Raw genomic sequence first — 21,348 nt, forward strand, 5'->3', positions numbered from 1 at the left:
CTCGCCGGAAAAAATGCCGCTAAAGAACGCGTCGCTAACTTTAGTGGCGTTTTTAAAAAAAACGCCGCTAAAGACCAAGACCTTTAGCGACGCTTCTCCCACCAACGCCGCTAAAGTCCAAGACCTTTAGCGGCGCTTCTCCCACAAACGCCGCTAAAGACCGAGACCTTTAGCGGCGCTTCTACCACAAACGCCGCTAAAGACCAAGACCTTTAGCGGCGCTTTTCCTACAAACGCTGCTAAAGACCATGACCTTTAGCGACGTTTTTGCAAAAAATGCCACTAAAAATATAACCTTTTAAAAAAATTGTTTTAATTAAATAATATTTATTTTTATGATAAATATTATATTATGTTTTATTTTTTAAATTTGAACTTTAAATAATAAATAAAAAATATTATTTAAATTAAATTTTTTATGAAAATTTTAACTTTAAAACTAAATATAAAAATTAATGAATTTAATTTTAGAATTTAAAATAATAAATTAAATAACACAATTTAAATTCAAAAGTTAGAACTCAAGTTGTCGTAAATATTAAAGCAAAAATAAAAATTTGGAATCAAAACTAAAATAAATAATACATATGAGAAACAGACTGACTAGTTGAACCTGCCTATGACTATACACATCGCAAGAGAATTGAGTTGAAGCTCTATCAGCAACATCTTTAGTTTCATTGGCGCTGCAATTGGCACTCTTTTCCACCTCAAGATTGGAGGCAAAGTTTATGTCATCTAGGACTTTGGTCAAGAATCAGAAATTCCGGGGTCTGCACAAGGCTTTTGCACTTCTATTGCAGTTGAAAACCAAGGTATACTGTATTTAGCATAGAGCAAAATGCAGGCTTCCTGGGACAGCACAGCTTCTTCTTCAACACAAGTAACCTACAAAAGACAGAACATGACCATTATGCACTATTATTCTAAGTACCATCAAAATGTTACCGAGTATATTACAAGTTGACACTTAAATTTCAAACTTAGGATGGAAATTTGCAATATCAGTGAAATTATCAGATCCAAATGCTTGAAGAACAAGCAAAATATTTAAAGTAGTGGGGAAACAGAACCCTCTGTAAGGTATCCTTCATAAGCAAGAAACTTTCAACAAGAAACACATTGTATCCAGTTCAGAAACTGGATATGTTAGTAACTATCCTTAGTAAAAACCAGAATGCACATTAAAATGTGAACAAATTCATCAACGCTTACCCTTGAATCATTTTTTTCTTTTTACACTAATTCATGCTGTATATGTAATTTTACAGTAACAAGAACACATAAATAAATCAAGAAAAAAAATTATGTATAAGAAATTTGTTTGTTATCATGTCATGACATGCTTCTGTTGAACTTCAGATTTCAGGAGTTAGATTACCCCAAGGTGATTTCTATTACTGGTCTATACTTCGACAGACACTCTACTTACCATTGCATGCTATAGCAATGTAATTTACTTTTTTTATTCCAAATATTATGAACACAATTAATCAGTAGAGTTTATTTCCTCAATTATCAATATTTTAAAGTAATAAATATAAAATTTCCTGAAATATTATTAAGAAAATATATAGCATTAGCAGCACAAATTTTGAGATTTATTCCTTCAGTACCATCCTGTAATTGAATAAATTTGTATTAATAAATAAACCAACCCTTCTAAACTCCTTGCTTTTCAAGTAATAAACATCAATACATACATGGATGCCCAATTTGTATTTTCACGAAATACAGGGACTCCCCCCCTTTCAATGGATTACCTTCAAATTTTTTATAATTTTATAATTTAACTTTAATGTATTTTTTTATATTTATATATTTTTACAAATCTAAATATAATTTTTTTACATATTTTTACTATACAGACCAGCACATACCTGCAATGCAAATAAGGGACAAACTAACTTTTTCCTTCTAAACAAAAAACACAAAAAAATCATAGAAAAAAATAAGAAGAAAGAGCCATTCGAAGGCCTAAAAAACTGTCCATGCGAAGGCCTATGGGTATCATCCATATGAACGTCACAAACTCGCTTAGAAGATTCAGAAATAATGGCAAAACTATTAAGAAATGCCTGGTTATATCCTCTGAGCAGAATAAAGTATCCCAACCGATTTAGCAAAAACTAATCATCATGGAGCATTCAATTCACAGAATTTAACTCATATATTTTAACCCAACAATCTAATCAAAATTATTGTGGAAAATTCATTCAAAGTAAAACATAGGAGCAATGCAAATGTTTCCAAACTTTTTTTGAATAAGAGTAAATGAATTGAAAAAGCTTAAGAACTTCTATATTGGAAGACGTGTATTTTAGGTGGACTTAAAAGGAGCTTTTAATTACAATGCTAGACAATATTATTAAATTTTGTCTAAGAGAGTAAGAGAACTACCGTTTTTGAAGAAACAAGAGGGATTCTTGATGACTTATCTTCTAGTTAAGGTTGACACTTAATCTGACAATCCCTTATAGATGGGCATCAGATTCACATTATGGCTGTAAATTATCTGCACATAAATGGAAGACCATGGTCTCATTACCTTGTTAGCACACCAAGAAAACACCACCAATGAACCAAGTTCAATAAATAAAGAATCATTAATCTTCCAGTTCATAGCTAAAAAATACTTACAGAGCAATCTTCACCGCACCAATCTCAGCCACATTGGCATCATTTGCTGCTACTGAACCCGAAAACAATGCTCAAAATATGTTGAGGTGCCTTCCTGTTTGTCATTTTAATATCCTACTATGTAAATAAAAATCCAATATATACCCTTCAACAAAATTCTAGAACACGTATATAGACAGACATGCACCACAAATATAAACAAGGAAAGTAGTAAAATAGCAGAGCATCATACCCAACATAGTTCTGGCACAAATTTTCATGTGATGTAGCTTGGAGAATTAACTTTTGAACTTGCAATTTTACAGACAAACCATGTTCCACTTCTCAGTTATCTCCAGAAGTTTCCAAACTCTTATTGCCACGATCAACATAGTCACCTAGAAATAGGTAATTAGCATGAGGAGGAAAACCCCCATACTCGAACAGCCTTAGTAAGTCACTATATTGCCCATGTATGTCACCTAAAAACACAAACAAAAATTTTACAATTAAGATACAGGAAAATGATGGTACTACTATTAAGTCTCATTTGAATGATATCTCCATTTCTATTCATACGAGTTTACAATCATATTCAAACATGTCATATATATGATTTTATTTACTTCATATATCAATCAAATAGTTAAAACAAAACAACAGGAACCCAATTTCCACCTCTAGAAAAACGATAAATTAAGCTTTAAAAACCCACAAAATATTTTCTAATAACAATCCCCAACGAAACATAAAGCTAAAAATTAAAAAAAAAAGCCCAAAAACTTTACTGCAAATTTTGATGGGTGCTTCGAGTTCAAGCAAACTTGTTTCACTAGCCTGGCTGACCGAACTTCCGTCAGCCGTCTGATTATATCGTCTACTACTGCTGGGTCCATCCCTTGCGCCGTCGTCGCTGCCATTAAATCGTCCTCCTTCAACGGCCTTTGATTAAACGAAACCCTAAAAAATTGAAACGGAACAAGATAAACGACCCCTTTTTGTTAGGGAGAGAAAGAGATTGGGGAAAATGGTAATAATCTTTTTTAGAGAAATTAAATATAAATTTATTTAACTTTGGAGAACCTTGCAATATCCAGTTTCTAATCGAATCATATGCAGCTAACTTTGGAGAGCTTTGGAGACGGAAAGGAGACGGAAAGGATCGAAGAACTTTGGAGAGAGGGAGAAAGAATATCCGAGAAAAAGAAAGAAAGGAGAAAGAAATGAGTTTGAAAAGGGTGAAGGAGCGAAATCCTCACAGACCGCGAAGAAGAGGGGAAAAAATTAAGGGTTTCAGTAGTAAAAAGGCGCGTTTTTTTTTAAATAAAATAATTTTGTGTGTCGTTTTTTATAAAGTCACTGCTATTGTTTATATTTTGTGGCTTTTTTAAAAATTAAAGTTCTAATCATAGACCGCGCTGTTTTATTAAGCTTTAATGCATAGTTCTGGCGTTTTTTATAAAAGAAAAAGCCACAAAATCTTTAATTTATTTCATTTTTAAAATATAAGAATTATATAAAATTATAAATTTTAGGTTTTTTTTGTCTTTTTTGTTTGTATTTTTATTTCATTTCTTAGAATTTTGGTCCTATATGTCCAAAATAATTAATTATACGTACCTAAATATATATCCATCCATATATCAATACTTTTTTTAACTTATTTATTAATTCTATTTAAACTAATATTTAAATATATTAAATGATTTAGATTAAATTTTTAAAATATATTTTTAAAAAAACTAATTAATTTAAACCCAAAACCTTGATTCGACCCTAAAATCCCTAAATCCCTAACTCTTAACCCTAACCCCTATTTTACAATTATATAAGAACTTAATTAAAATATAAATTAAAAATACTAATTAATCTAAACCTTAAACCCTAGCCCGACCCCGAATCTCTAAACCCTAAATCACTAACTCTTGACCTCTAATCCCAAACCACAAACCCCAAACCCTTAACTACTAACCTATAAACCTTATTTAATATATAAATTAAAAAACACTAATTAATCTAAACCCTAAACCTTATCCCAAGTCCCTAACCCCTAACCCCTAAACCTTATTTAATATAGATTAAAACATACTAATTAACTTAAACCCTAAGTCTTAACCTGACACTAAATCCATAAACCCTAAATATATCCCTAACTCTTAATCTCTAACCCCTAACCCCTAAAACACAACCCTTAAACCAGAATCCCTAATCCATAATCCCTAATTTCATAATCTATAAACCTTAAAATTGTAACTCCTAAATCGGCCTTAAATCATAAATTAACCCTATACCCTAAACTATATACCTTAAACCTTATATATTAAACCCTAAACTATAATGATAATTAATTAAATATTTTAAAATTAATACTATCGTATCTTTTGCAATTATATGTGAAATTATTTAATATATAAATTAAAAATCAATCAGTCATGCACCCAAAAAATTTTAAAATTATTTTAAATAATAGTATTTTAATTTTTCTATTTTTAACAAATATTTTTCTATGTTTTTTATTTTAAATTATTTCTACATGTCATTATTTCAAATTTATCAAATTTTAACAAATATTCAATTAAAAATAATTGAATTTTAATTAATATAATTAAACAAATTAAATAGTAAATAGACAGATAAAATGTTTTTGCGGCGCTTTTTTAAAAACGTCGCTAAAGCTCTGAGCATTAGCGGAGCTTTTTTAAAAACGCCGCTAAAGCCTTAGAAGGTCAAAAAACGATGTCGTTGGGTTTGGATTTTTTGTGGAGTTTTTCCAAGAAACGCCGCCAATGCTTATTTTTAGTGGTGCTTTCCTGAAAGCGCCGCTAATGCTTGATCTTTAGCTGCGTTTTATGAGAAGCGCCGCTAATGCTCAATTTTTAGCGGCGTTTTTTGTCCAAACGCCACTAAAAATACCGCTAAAAGTCTGTTTTGGTGTAGTGCGTGTCTGATGCTTAACTTAGTTTTTTGGTAGAGAAGATAATAGAGTAAAAGTATGTGTAGGAGAGATCATACCAATGGTAAGAATAAAACTTTATATTATAATTGATTTGTGGTTTGCCCAAATGTTGTCACTATTTTAATGACTCTTAATTGAGGTAACAATTTTAATCATTAAAAGGTGTTACTATCTCATTCTCATGTAAGCTTTTTGAATGGAGCACTTGTGGGCTACGTGTTAATGGCTAACACTAATGTATAGACTCTCTGTGAAGTTTCAAGTCTTGTGGGCTTTATTTTGAGTTGGAAATCGTTTGGGCGGTTTATGAATCGAGTTATTTGTACAGATCTACTTGAAAATTGAGAGGGTTTAGGTAAAAATATTAAATCCGAAAAATAAGCTTGAACAAAAAATTAGGCCCGTTTAAAAATGAGTTAGACTCGAGCTTGAACATTTAAAGCCTGACCTGACCAGTTTTTAAGTTTATAGTCTTTATATTATGTTATTTTTTATATTTTGTAATTTAAAACACATAAAAGAATAAATATATACTAAATATATCATACTACTTTAATGTTAACATTAAAATAATATTAAGATGACTATATAAAAAATTATTAAATTAAAATAATATAAATATATATTTTAAATATTTAAAAATAATATGGACGGGGCAAAAATTGGCTTGTCATAGTCTTTTGCAAATATGTATGAGCTTGGGTAAAATTTTAGACTCATATTTCAGGTCGAGTTATGCATGCTTGGCCAAGCACAAAGTAAATTAATGTCATGCTCAGGGTCGACTCGACCGGCCCATGAACACCTCTAGGCCCTAACTATGCTATTAAATGTATTTTTTTTGAACTGATTGAGTCTCAACTCAATTGACATCGACATTATTGTCAATCTAGGAGGACGTGGGTTCAAAAGCATTAAAGTGTGCTTATTCTATTACTTAAGGGTTGAAAATAGGTTATAAATAGTTCTAACATTGTATAAAAAAGATATTAAGGTAGGATATAAGAGTTACACATATCAAACGGTGATGTTTAATAAAAACTTTAACCATTATCGCATTCAAATCATTTACTCATTTTATAGAAAAATATAATAACAAATTGAAGTGGCTTATAAATTTTTTATAGCACTAAAATAATGACCCATATTAATTTAGCATCTCGTTTTCCAGCTAACCACCTAGATAATAATGCCATTTAAATCTTCAAAAAAGAAAATAATGTGATTTAAAGGTGGTCAGGCAATGAATTAATTTTATTTTGGATTACTCCAATAATCCAATTTCCAAGGTTGCAACTTGAGTTAATTCGAAAGAATCTGGTTACTTAATTTGAAATCTTATATATACTCCAGAAATTCTCCCAAGCCTACCTGTCATGTCTGGAGCGCTTGCCATTTCATTTGCCAACAATGCTTCTGTTATAATTTCTTCACAAAATCCATCTTAACCCCTTACCTAACCAAACAGTGAAGGACACGTACAAACTGGGTTTCATTTTTATGTTTCACATGACGTGGCATTTTATACTTTGTATCATCAGATGGTCTGTTGAATTAAGAAGGGCACACTTGGCACGCCACATAATCAATCACGTGATTGGCTCGCTCTTAACGAGATGCTTATTCTCACCTAATGGCACGTGACTGGTTGCTGTTAAAATTTTATTGGCTTAACTAATATCAAGAAATCATTCACCAGGTTTATGATGTTCAAATGATGTCATAACATGTGCAATCGCTCGTGTCTGTGTAATTTGCTGGCCTAGATTTCTGCATAAACCGAAGGACCAACAATGGGATACTTATATTCTTAAAGTGGGATTGGATGGGCGATTGAGTGCGGTGCAGTGCGTTTAGTTTACTTTTTGTCTCACGCTACAGTATCGCTACAGTATCTAATCTCACCGCCACCGCTGTTTTTACACTAACCGCAGGTAAACGCACCGCCCATCCAAACTCACCCTTAGTCTCTTTGGATGGGAAAATACGTTTACTTGCGGTTAATATAAGTAGTAGTGATAGTGAAATTAAATAGTGTAACGATGTTGTAACGAAAGATAATAATAATAATAAAATTAAACGAACTGTATTAAAGGTAAATGCCCATCCAAATGGACCCTTAATATTCAAACTGTTTCATTTTTTTGTTTAAAAAATCAATTACTAGTGGGTTGTAAATCTATTTATGGGACAAACTGTTCATCTAAGCTTAAATGTTCGCTTATAATTTGGAAGAGTTTGAGCAAAAAAAATTGGGCATGAAGAATGAGTTTAGGCTAAAACTTAGGTCCGTTTCAAATATATATCAAGCTTGAATTCATGCATTCAAAGCTTGAACCCAGTTTAACTGTTTTCTAAGTTTATATTATATCATATTATGTTTTGTATATATATTAAGTAATTTTTAATCCATAAAAAATAAATCTATAGTAATAAATAATACTATAATGTAAATAATACTATTAAATGTTAAATTAAATGTAATATAATATTTTCAAAAAACTTGAAAATAATATGGCTGTAACTAAAATGGGGTAGGGTTACCCATTTTCAAATATGAGCATTTTTTAGTAAAATTTTAGACCTATATTACAGGTTAGACTAAGCTTAGGCAAGCATGAAGTGTTGGAATAGTCGTTTTAGAAAAATAGTGTTTTTAGGCATAGCGAGAATTTAATTTTTTTCTTAGAACCGAACCATAGCGATATTTATACTAATAAACTTTAATCAAAATTACACCGTGATTTGTGTGAAGACGGTCTAGGTCTTTTCTCGTGTAACACCCCTAACCTGTATCCGTTATCGGAACAGGGTTACGAAATGTTACCGGAATTTACAAATCAAGTGAACAAATATTTCTCATCATATAGTATTCATATCATAAATCAATCATAAAGTCCTTTATATGTGCCCTAGAGGCCCAAAATACACATTAGAAATAAGTCGGGACTAAACCGGGTACTCAGAATTTTTTATAGAAAATATCAAAAAATTTTAAAGGTGCAGGGGACACACGCCCGTGTGGCCAGGTCGTGTGGTTCACATGATCAAGAGACACGCCCATGTCTCAGGCCGTGTGGGCATTCGAAATAGGGCACACGGTCAAGCCACATGCCCGTGTGCTAGGCCGTGTGAGCATACTGACTTATTTTTAATAAGTTGTAGGGGTCACACGGCCAAGCCACACGCCTTTGTGCTAGGCCGTGTGAATAATTCGAGCATTCTGTTTTGCAATTTATGAGATGCAAGAGACACATGACCAAACCACACGCCCGTGTGATAGGTCGTGTGAACAATTTTGGGTATATTGACTTGTACAATTTCTAAGCTGCAGGGGACACAAAGCCATATCACTTGGTCGTGTGTCACATACGACTGAGACACATTGTAACACCCTTAACCCATATTCGTCACCAGAACAAGGTTATAGAGCATTACCGAAATAAACAGATTAAATACTGACATTTCATATTATTTAGCATTCATATCAGAAATTAATCAAATCAATCATATTGTCCCTTATGTAAGCCCTCGAGGCCCAAAACATACATTAGAAACAAGTCAGGACTAAACCGAGTACTTAGAGAATTTTTCGCAAAATCTCAAAAAATTTTCAAGGTGCAGGGAACACACGCCCGTATGGTCAGGCCGAGTGGTTCATACGGCCAAGAGACACGCTCGTGTCTCAAGCCATGTGGGCATTCGAAATAGGGCACATAGTGGTGTCTCAGCCCGTGTCCATACCCGTGTAACTTTCTAACTTAGGATACATGGCCAAGTCATACGTCCGTGTGCTAGGCCGTGTGTAGGTGCAGGGGTCACACGGCTAAGCCACACACCTGTGTGCCAGGCCGTGTAATTAATTTTAAGCATTCTGTTTTGAAATTTTAAAGATGCAGGAGACACACGGGCAAAACACACGCTCATGTGCTAGGCCGTGTGTGAGACACACGCCCGTGTCTCTACTCGTGTGGATGAAGTAAGGCCATTTCTAAGCTATATTTCTCACCCAATTGGTCTTTACACTTTAACACATTCACAAGCCAATCCAAGTCTTATGCATTATATAATACCTCATATAACCAGGTATACAAACTTACTTACTTACCTATTTGATCAAACAATCATATGCATAATCCATCCTCACTTCAACTTCAATCATTTTACCATTCACATTAACTAGATAAAGACACACACACGCACACATATATACATCAAAATATATCAATCACAAGTCATTTCAAATGACTAGTTACAACCAAACATGTTTTTGTCAACATTGGCTAATTAACCTATACATGCCATTATAACAAAAAGTAATTTACTATTTATACCGAATTGGGCAGATGGATAGTGTGATGTAGCTCCGACCAACTTCCAACCTTTATGAGCTTCCAATACTATAAACGGGAGAAATAAAACAGAGTAAGCATTTAAGCTTAGTAAGTTCGTACAAAATTGAATTTAACATACCAATTAATTCACATTTAAGGTAAACAAATAAGCATGCACAAACCAAGTTGGCCAATTGCCTAGCACATATGCTCATCAAGCATGTTAGTCATGTAATTCACATAAATACCAAGAAACATGAATGAGCTCATCAATATTCAATTTTCACATACATGCATTTATCACTGCAAGTATCCATGAACACGTGCATATCATATCTTTGTATTTCAAGTATTTCTCATAGTAATTCATCTTAAATTCATATACTCTCATATCAGAACTTTTCTCATTGAATCATTTAAAATATCGATGGATATAAGGGTAATACACATGAAGTGTACGAATCTAAAATTCGCCAATTCATATTCAGGGGTGCTCATTAGAGCACATAATTGGAAAGCCCTCTCTTGAGCCATATAACAGGAAGTTCCGGAGAGCCATTAACGGGAAGCTTATCTGGGTTGTATAATGAGAAGCTCATAAGAGCCATAATCGGGAAGCTCATGCGAGCCAATAACGAGTAGCTCCAAATAGCCATTAATCAGGAAGCTTTAGATAGACATATATCGGGAAGTTCAAGTGAGCCATATCGGGAAGCTCCGGAGAGCCATTAATCAGGAAGCTCACGAAGAGCCATTTATCGGGACACTCATAAGAGTTGGTGGTGTGTCTACATCACATGCAGAATCACAACCAATCCGGATACTCTGAAGAGCTATTAACGGGAAGCTCGTAATAACCATATAACGAGAAGCTTGCAAGAACCATATAACGAGGAGCTCGAGAGGGCCAAATATCAGGATACTCATTGGAGCTAATAACGAGACGCTCTTTCTAGTTATGGTGTATCTGCAACATATGCAGAACCACAACCAATTCGGGAACCCTGTATCCATCAAATCACATTTATCCGAACGAGACTTATTATTTATTGGGTATTATCGGATATGTGATCAATTTCGTACATATAACATTTATACAATTCACATATACAACATTCAATTCAAACATATAAATATACACAATTTAGTTACACGAATTCACCTTGACCAGTACTCATGTACGAAAATTTACTAATCCGACACTTTTTTTCCACGATCTAACTTCGTATTTGAGTTATCCAGATCTATACGAATGAATTTAACATCAATTTAATACAATTCATACTCAATTCAGTCCAATTCACATCTTAGGTAAAATTTACGCTTTGCCCCTATACTTTTAATTAATTACAATTTCATCCCTAGGCTCGAAAAATGAAATTCATGCAATTTAATCATTATTCCAAGCCTAGCCGATTTTTACATGTAGCATTAGTAGCCCATGTAACGACCCGATAGTCACAGGCATCGAAAAGTGTATTTTTGGGTCTCCGTTTTCAGAAAACGAATTCAGTGTGGTTAATTAGATTTTGATTAGGTGAATTTGCTTAATTTAAGAGTAATTAGGTGTAAGGACTAGATTGCATATAGGGAGAATGTTAAATTATAGATTAGAGAAAAGTGAAGGGACTAAATAAGTAATTAAACCTCAAATTAACAAGTGCGTGGTATTGGTAATGACATGTGTAACATTTAAATACATACATTTATAATAATTATTACTTACTTATTATTTAAGTAAATTATTATTATATTATTATATTATATTGTTATAATAATTAGGGTTTTTAAGGGTTCAAAGCTTAATTGGTAAGTCAGTTTAGTTCATTTTCTTGTACTTTTTATGTTTTTAGAATCCTAGTATTAAATACTACTTAACCTATGTTGAAATTTTAGAAAATATTAAATTTTTAGAAGTTGTTCATGTTGATTAATTTAAGTATTTGAGATTAAATTGATAGAATTTTAAGTTAGAAATGAAAAATGGATTGAATTGTAAAATAAATTATAGGTTTTGAATATTAGGGGCTAAATTGTAAAAATTTTGAAATTTAGGGATTTGAGTGTAATTAAAGAGTTGAATTTATTCTAAAGTGGAAATTGAATGAAAATATGAAATTAGTTTTGAAGAAATAAAGTTAGTCTCAATTTAGGGACTAAATTGGAATTTAGAAAAAAGTTGAATAAAATTCAAAATATTCCTCGTGTGCAAGATAGGTTAAAGTTAGATTGCTGATTCAGCATCCATCAACGATCCCCAACTCAAAACGTGGTGATGTATATTTCTTTTTGTGTTGGCATGTACCTAGGATGTCTTATGCTTGTTATTTTGGGAAGTGAATGTAAATGATGTTATAAGATGATATTGGGTACTTATATACATGATTATACGTGTTAAGTTGAGGTTTAATACGGAATGTTTAAGTTGATGCATACGTGAGAGTGATATAGGCAAATTTGGGTTGAAATTGGTATGAATTTAGAATTGGCTTAAATGGTGTTTTATTTGATTGTTTTGATGATATATGTGAAGTACCTATGAGGGTACATTGGTTAGGAAACTAGGATGATTGTTTTGACAGGTTTTAATGGTATTAAATTGTGTTTTAAAGTGATTGAACGATTGATTTTTGAGTTGCTTGGTGTTCAAGGTTGCAATGAAAGGTAAACTTAATGTTTAAGGTTCATTTTGAGTCCACACGGCCAAACAAATGGGCGTGTGACTGGACCGTGTGAGACACACGGCTAACAAATGGGCGTGTGTCCCCTATTTCTTTGAAATTTTTTGATATTTTCGAAAAAAAATTCCTAGAGTACCCGATTTAGTCCTGATTGTTTCTAACATATATTTTGACCCTCAAGGGCTCATAAAAGGGAAAATATGATTAAATTATGATGTGTATGCTAGATGATTATATAATGTTCATATTTAGTCCTTGTATTTCACAAGATTCAAAATTTTTCCATTAATTTTACATCTTTTCAATTTAGTCCATAAATCACAATTTCAACAAAATTCACTTTACAAAAGTTGTTTATCTATCAATAACCTTTCATTTTCTACCATAAAACTTCATAATTCATGCATACTCATCCATGGAAAAACTTTAATACTTTGATAACTTTACAAATTAATCCCTGAGATAGCTAGATTAAGTTATTACGATCTCGAAAATATAAAAATTACTAAAAATGGAACAAGGAAGCATACCTAATTGAGCCAAATAAGTTTGCTCAAAACCAAATTTCCATGGCTAGGGTTTCCATATTTTTTATTTGGGAAAGATGATGAAATAAGATGATATTAGATTTTTGTCATATTTAATTATTTTTATTTCCAATTTAGTCATTTTCTTTATTTAATTTTTCATGGATGAATCATCATATTTATCTACTAACTCCTCTTAATGGTCTATTTGCCATACAAGGACATCAAAATTTGAATTCCATAGCTATTTGATACTTATAACTACTAGAACTCAACTTTTGCATTTTATGCAATTTGGTCCTTTCCATCTAATTAGACATGTAATCGGTAAAATTTTCTTAACGAAATTTTCATACAACATTCCTATCATACTTTAGATCATAAAATAATTTTAAAATAAATTCTCTTTCGGACTAAGATTTATGGTCCCGAAACCACTGTTTCGATTTCACTGAAAATAGGCTATTACACACACGCTCGTGTCTCTGCCCTTGTGGACGAAAATAGTGTAACACCCTTAACCCGAATCTGTCACCGAATTAGGGTTACGAAGCATTACCAATCAAAACACAGTTCAAAACCGTTATTCAATACAATTCAAGCACAAAGTAATATAATCTCCTTTACAAAATTTTTTTCTACAAGTCATATTCGTATATTCAAATCACATAGTCAACCAAAATCAATCATACTTTTCTAGTCATTTCACATATACGAATCATGCTTCAATATTCAATTATATCAATGTCATTTATCTAATCAAATCACTAACCAACCAACAATCATCAAAATCATAGTGCACGTGCTTCATACATACAAAGTTCAAACCATGTGACTGTCAATTACATAGCATTCGAATACCTAAACCATGATCAAACATAATTCATCTCATAAACCGAGCATACATTAAGACATCCTTTAGTATATTTCATGCCTTTAACTGAATACTAAACATGCCAATTCCACCATTCAATATTAAGCTAAACATACTATAATGCCCGATTTTAGCCCGGGTTTAAAATGCCCAAATTACAAGCAGGCCTATGTGGCCCAAAATGAAATAAAACAAAGGCCCAAATTGCGGTGGCCCAAAATTTTCATAAACCCTAGGGTTTCTAATCTTCAGCCGCCGCAACCATCTCCATGCGATCTTCACCTGCAAGGAACAAACACAAGAAAGGAAACAAAATCAGAGATTTGAAAAGTCAAATCAATATGAACAGATTTATTTCTCTATATTTTTCTCACTATGGCTATAAGATAGCCATTGATATACTGTAAATAAAAAAAAGATGAATAAGAAAAGATAACATTGTTTCACACAAAAAACTAGAAATTAAATCAGAGAATCAATCAAAAACGCAAAGGTCGATATTTATTTTTTCTGTTTCAGTTATTTATCTTCTTTTATTTTTTACATATTGATAAAATAAAGGAAAAAGGAAGAGAGGTTTACCTTCGTGTGGGCCTGTCACACTGTGAGAAGACCGATGGAGCCACCCCCGAGGATCGGTGGCCGAAAACTGAAGGGTTTCTTGATTTTCTTAGTATTTTTGGTTCAATTTTGGGGATTTGGAACTCGAATTTGGGTTTAGAAGGTCGAAAGGACCAGATTAGGGATTTTCTCTCTTTTTCGGCCACCGCAGACAGTGGTGCCGGCGCTAGAGATCGGCGGTCGACGCGGTGGCCGATGGTCGGATGACTGGGGAAGGGAGATTGGTTGGAGAGGTTTTTCTTTGTTTTTTTAAAAAGGGGAATGAAAATGAGATTTTTGAATAGATTTTTGGCTTAAATAGCCTAGTGAAACGACGTCGTTTCACCAGGCCTCCCCAAATGCCAAAACGACGTCGTTTTGTGGATGCCGACCCGAATCCAACCCGACCAGGCCTAGGATCCACGTGTTTTTGAGCGGAGGGGTAAATTACGCTTTTAGCCCCTCCGTACTTTTAATATTTTTACAATTAGGTTTCTCTTATTTTTAAAATTTATCCCTTCAATTTTTCTTTGATTTTAATTTAACCCTATTTGAAACGATGCCGTTTTGGAGGAGAAGGGATAATTTCCTTTCCAGCCCCTCTGAATTATTAGCGTGTTCAATAGGATCCCTCAGTCTTCAATTATTTACGAATTTACCCCGAAATTTTTATTTGTAGTTCAATTTAGTCTTTTTTTTATTTTTTTCTTAAAATTAATTAATTTTAATAATTTAATTATTATTATTTTATTTTTATATTTTTCATATGTAATTATTTTTTTAAGTCTATATATATATGTATATTTATTTTTTTATATGTACATATTTTTTTCAACTAATATTTTTCTCATATTTATATATATACATATATTTATTTTTTAATGTAGATATTATTTAATTATTTTTTAATATATTTTACATGTATACATATTTTTTTATTTACATATATATACGTACATATTTTTTTATATATTTTCGAAAATGTTTAAATACATATTTATATTTTTAACACATATATTTTAAAAATTTATATGTATATTTATATATTTTTCTTTATTTTCATGAATGCATTATATATTTATATAAATTTTACAATTCAAAATTTTTTATGTAAATCATGTATTTTATTCCTCATAATTTCAATGAATATATTATGTACCTTGTATTCTTTACGTGTTTTGTTTATTTCCTTCTTTTGTTTATCGTTTTATGTTTTCATTTATGTTTTAAAAGCATGCTTTTTTTTTTATTTTGCTCATTTATTTGATGCTTCGCATTAGGGGTGTGCATAATTCGGGTAAAACCGAAAAAATTCGGTTAACCGACCGAATTCGGTTAATCGGTCGGTTAACCGATTTTTTTCGGTCGGGGGTCGGTTAATTTTTTTATGATTTTTCGGTTAACGGTTAATTCGGTTCGAAACCGGTCGGTTAACCAAAAATTTTCGGTTAACCGAAAAAATTAATAAATAAAATTATCCAACCCAACCCAAACTCAATTACCCAACCCAATAAAACTAAAACTAAAGTTTACCCAATTACCCAATCCAATAAAACTAAAACTAAAAGACAACCCAATTTACTAAAGTCTAAAACCCAATTTACTTTAATAATTTATAAATTTTTTAAATTTTAAAAATAAAAATAAAAAAATTCGGGTATTTTTCAGTAATTCGGTTAATTCGGTTAATTCGGGTAATTCGGGTAATTCGGGTAATTCGAGTAATTTTTAACCAAAAATAAAAAATACATAATTTTCGGTTAATTCGGTTAACCGACCTTATTAACCGAAAAAATTTTGGTTCGGTTAAATTTTTTTAAAAAAAATCGGTTCGGTTAACGGTTAAAATTTTTGGAAGGTCGGTTAATTCGGTTATAGTAATTTCGGGTCGGTTAACCGGTCGGTTAACCGAATGAACACCCCTACTTCGCATGTCATTGATTTATTTTTATTTATTTTTTATTTTTTTATTTATGATATTTCTATACAATTGTCGTATTTATTATTGTTATTTATTGCGACATTTATACATGCATTCAATATAATATTACATCATTTTTTACTCAAGTTTAAAAATAGAAAATTTTCAAAATTGAGATAATACTCGTATTTAGGATTTTTAAGGAAATTGAGCCCTAACGTATTGGGTTCCGATTTTCTTCGTTAAATTTAACAATCGAGAATTGCTCATTAATCAAAAAAGAAAATGAAAAGCTTGTTGTTGGGAATTTAATAGGTTGTATCCTAACGTATTGGATGTGACGTATGGATTTCTCGAGACAAAGATTTTTAAAAAATAATAACAAAGGAAATATTCCAAGTTTAGGATTTTGAGAAATTGTACCCTAACGTATTTGGCCGCGATTTCTTTACAAATCTTGAACAAATGAATATATTTTTTAAATTTTTTCACACGAGTATTTTGGACTAATTCATTTTTTGAGGAATTATAATGTCGTGCCTTAACGCATTGGGTGTGACATTTTCTTTTTCTGAAATGATAAGAGTCTTAATAAGTAATGTTTTTTTTAAGTTTTTATTAAAGATCATATTTTTAAATTTTCGACATTAAGACACTAATTAATTAACTAGGTACCAATTTTGGGCGTTACGAGGATGCTAATCCTTCCTTGTACATAACCGACTCCCGGATCCAGTTTTCTAAAACTCGTAGACCAAAGCTATTTTTTAGGTGATCCAATCACACCTCAATAAAAGATTGGTGGCGACTCTCAATTTTTGTTTTTCTTAAAGTCGACAACTAATTTTTGTTTTTTTTCAAAATAAAAGTTGGTTTCGACACATACTATTTCATAACCTAATACAACATCAACATGTCACTTATAACTATATATAAAACCAACGAAACATACCTAAAACATAGTCATTAGTCACCATTTAGAGTCATACCTAAATAACCAATACACAATCAATATATATATTCATCATATAACGTATAGGAACATACACAATAAGTCAAAAAATATATACATCCATCATTTACCCCATTACTCAAACCAAATTATATGACCATCCACCACACAAGATATATCATATAACATACTTTCAAAATGAGCTAATTACATGGCCTAATATACACGAACATTAGCATCATTATCAAGCTATTTTAGCATGGCTATTGTAACACCCCTTACCCGTATTCGATACCGGAATAGGGTACGAGGTATTACCAGAACACATACACTTTTAACCATATTAAACCGAGTTGTAAAATTTCCTCTAAACTAAAACTTGCAAATTGTTATTCTTGATTCGCTAATTAGGGTTTACGTGGCCCAATATACTCACAATCTTTCACTTCCTCGTCGTATGAATTTATAAATTTCCACTTACTTGTTGAATTCATCACGAGTACCTGAATTGATCCGTATCATTACATATTCTCATGTCGTCACATTTTCCTATTTAACTATTGTAATATATCAATTACTTAATATCTCATAAGCTAAGTGTCACATATACATTATCCATTCATCTTCCATACAATTATCAATATTAGCCACAAAGATAGTACAATTTTTCTCTATTCGATGTTAAACCAAAACATGTTACTTCATTACCAACTAACCTTACCAAATATACACCTTATACTAGCCCAAGCGTTTAACCATTCACCCATGACATAAATATATTTTATATATTATTGCAGAATTTAGATGTGCTGCCCAAATCATAATTTACCTCACATAGTAACCGAGTTAATTTTTATCATTTGTCAAATAAATTACAAAACAAGTTATATAACAAAATACAGATACATTTTAAACCTCACCAATAAACAAATTCTCATGGCATTAAATAATCATCACGCATCAAAGACAAACGTACTTGACATTTCCATCACATAAACCGAATTAATCAGTGCAGCCTCAATGATGTAATCATCCTTTTAACTTACTTAACCAAGCCAAATTATACCATCATCTCACACATAGAATGACCCACCTATCAAACTTCTCAATTATGGCACTTAATAGACCAATTATACCCAACCTTTATCATCATTATCAATCCACAACCAAAATACATCCATATATCAAAATTACCACACACACACACACACACATATATACCATGACTAAATTTCTTAAACATTTGATCAATTCATTTTCAATACCACAATAATTCTTTCAATACCAATACGTACTTACCATTCAATTTAACATTGACCGATTATAACCGGGCATATAACCATTTATACACAATTCATTCATATATTTTATTGTCCTCCTCCTCCTCTCCATTTCACATCCCTAATGTATATAACACGCTTAATAACAATATACATAATTTCATTACTCACTTATATGTAAATTAAAGCTGCCCATTTGAGTCAGAGTCACTAAATTATTTTATTCCGGAGCTACGGAGCTCCAAATTAAAATCTGTTAATTTTCCCTGAAACTATATTCATATATTTTTTTACCATAAAAATTTCAGAATTTTTTACTTATCCAATAAGTACAGTTTATTCTTTAAAGTTTCCCCTGTTGCACTGCTCGACAGTTCTGACCTCTCTTCACTAAAAATTGATTAACTCATTGTATAGAATTCGGATGGTATTCCCGTTTACTTCTCATAAAAATAGACTTGTTCACGATTCTAAAAATATAAAGTTTAACCCATAATTAATTTTGTATAATTTTTAATGATTTTTTCAAAGTTAGAACAGGGGATTCCGAAATTATTCTAACTCTGTCTCACAAAATTTATTATATCTCATGATTTACAATTCCATTGCTTACACTGTTTCTTTTATGAGAAACTAGACTCAATAAGCTTTAATTTCATATTTTACTCATCTTCTAATTCGACCCTCATGATTTTTGGTGATGTTTCAAAGTTGGCACACTGCTGTTGCCCAAAACTGTTTTAGTGCAATATATTGATTACCATTTTCACCCGAAACTTTTAACACATGACAATTTCGTCCCTAGGCTCGGAAAATGAAATTCTTGAAATTTAATCCTTGATCCAAGCCTAATAATTCTCATACATATCAATAAAAGCCCAGGGATTCCATGAAATTTCAAAATTTTTCCACAATTTCAATACTTTTCAACTTAATCCCTAAAACATGTTTTCATCCAAAATTCTTTAATAAAACACCTTTAAACATCCATTAACATATCAATTTCATCATAAAATTACAAAAATCATACGAACTTATCAATGGTATCTTCCTAAACTTTCAACAAAATGAGAAACTAGTAGAATACTAAGTTGGACCTAATTGTAAAAGTCTAAAAATATAAAAATTTTAAGGAAAAAGTAAGAATTACACTTACTTGATGCTAAAATATGGAAAACCAGCTCTAAACCCTCTTCTTTGGCTGTTTCCCACCGAAATTTCAAGAAGAAATGATCTTGAAATCCTTAAAATAAATTTTGGCCACATAAACTTTATTATAATTCCAATTTTGCCTTTAAATACATAAAAATCTTTGGTTTTTTTAACGGCATGCCGTCTCTGCCACTTAAGTTGGTCCATTTACTCTTTTAGTCCTTTCTTATTTAATTGTTAAGCTATTTAATCACTTTAGAAAGTTCTGCTTCTTTTCAATTTAGTTCTTTTTAATTAATTGACTGCCGAAACGTTAAAATTTTTTGACGAAACTTTAACACTACCATATTGACACTTCGTAAACATTTATAAAAATATTTATGACTCAATTTATAACACTGAGGTCTCGATACCTCTTTTTCTCAATTTCTTGACTTAATAAATTTTTATAAAACACAAATTACTAATTCAAAAATCTCTTAAAAATCATATTTGACTCGTAATTATTAAATAATAAAATTTACGAGCTTATTTTATAAATTTGGTAGTCTCGTTCCACTGTTTTCAACATTTCTAAAAATTAGGCTATTACACCTATATATATATATACAGATCTAAATGAACCATATCGAAATTAGCCTATACATGCCATACGTCAAAGGTACAAACTCTTAAAGTACCGAAATAGCGATCGATAGTGTGACGATGTTCCTTGACGATCCCCGAACTCGAGCTAGCTTTATATATCTATAAAATAGAAATAAAAATGCACAAAGTAAGCTTTGAAAGCTTAGTAACTCATAAGCAAATAATTCATCACAAGAACATATATAATTCAATTTAGAATAGGCCAAATTTAACTAATCTCATACACATATACAGTCATTTTTTTCTCATATAATCCAAATTACCACATTAAGTAACTTCACTTACCTTGTTTTTTTTCAACGAACATATAAACCTTATACGTACCTGAATCATTTAGCTCAATTTCATATTCGGACTTGTTTTAACATTGCCCGTTGAACCACTCAAATCGTTAAGGATACTCGAAAACACATATATCACATACAATGCCATATCCCAAATATGGTCTTACATGTTATCACATATCGATGCCTGTATCCCAAACAGGGTCTTACACGAATCATATACGGTGCCAATGTCTCAGACATGGTCTTACACGTAATCTCATATCGATGCCAATGTCCTAGACATGGTCTTACACGAAATCACACCTCAAAAGTCCTAACGTCATTACATATGTATCCTATACTATTCCTATGGTTTATGCGGGGCTTTCAGACGTTGTAATTCAATCAATTCAAGCTTGAAATAGGTCATCACATGTAACACCCCTTACCCGTGTTCCTTGCAGGAACAGAGTATGAGGTATTACTAGAACTTAAACACTTATAATTTTTTTATAAAAATTTCAGCAGCATTTCTGCT

General features: G+C 31.5%; 1 long non-coding RNA gene across 1 annotated transcript; it reads right to left on the minus strand.

Annotated features, from left to right (window-relative positions):
* Window positions 1-514: 514 nt before the first annotated feature.
* On the minus strand, window positions 515-3,932 carry LOC107905735 (uncharacterized). Its single transcript, XR_001686595.2, has 6 exons — window positions 3,703-3,932; window positions 3,408-3,579; window positions 2,873-3,101; window positions 2,641-2,734; window positions 2,401-2,515; window positions 515-888 (listed from the first exon to the last, which is right to left on the minus strand). It is a non-coding gene; the product is annotated as an uncharacterized lncRNA (long non-coding RNA).
* Between the last annotated feature and the right edge of the window lie 17,416 nt (window positions 3,933-21,348).

This window comes from Gossypium hirsutum, chromosome D05 (genome assembly GCF_007990345.1).
Source record: "Gossypium hirsutum isolate 1008001.06 chromosome D05, Gossypium_hirsutum_v2.1, whole genome shotgun sequence".
NCBI classification, from domain to species: Eukaryota; Viridiplantae; Streptophyta; class Magnoliopsida; order Malvales; family Malvaceae; genus Gossypium; species Gossypium hirsutum.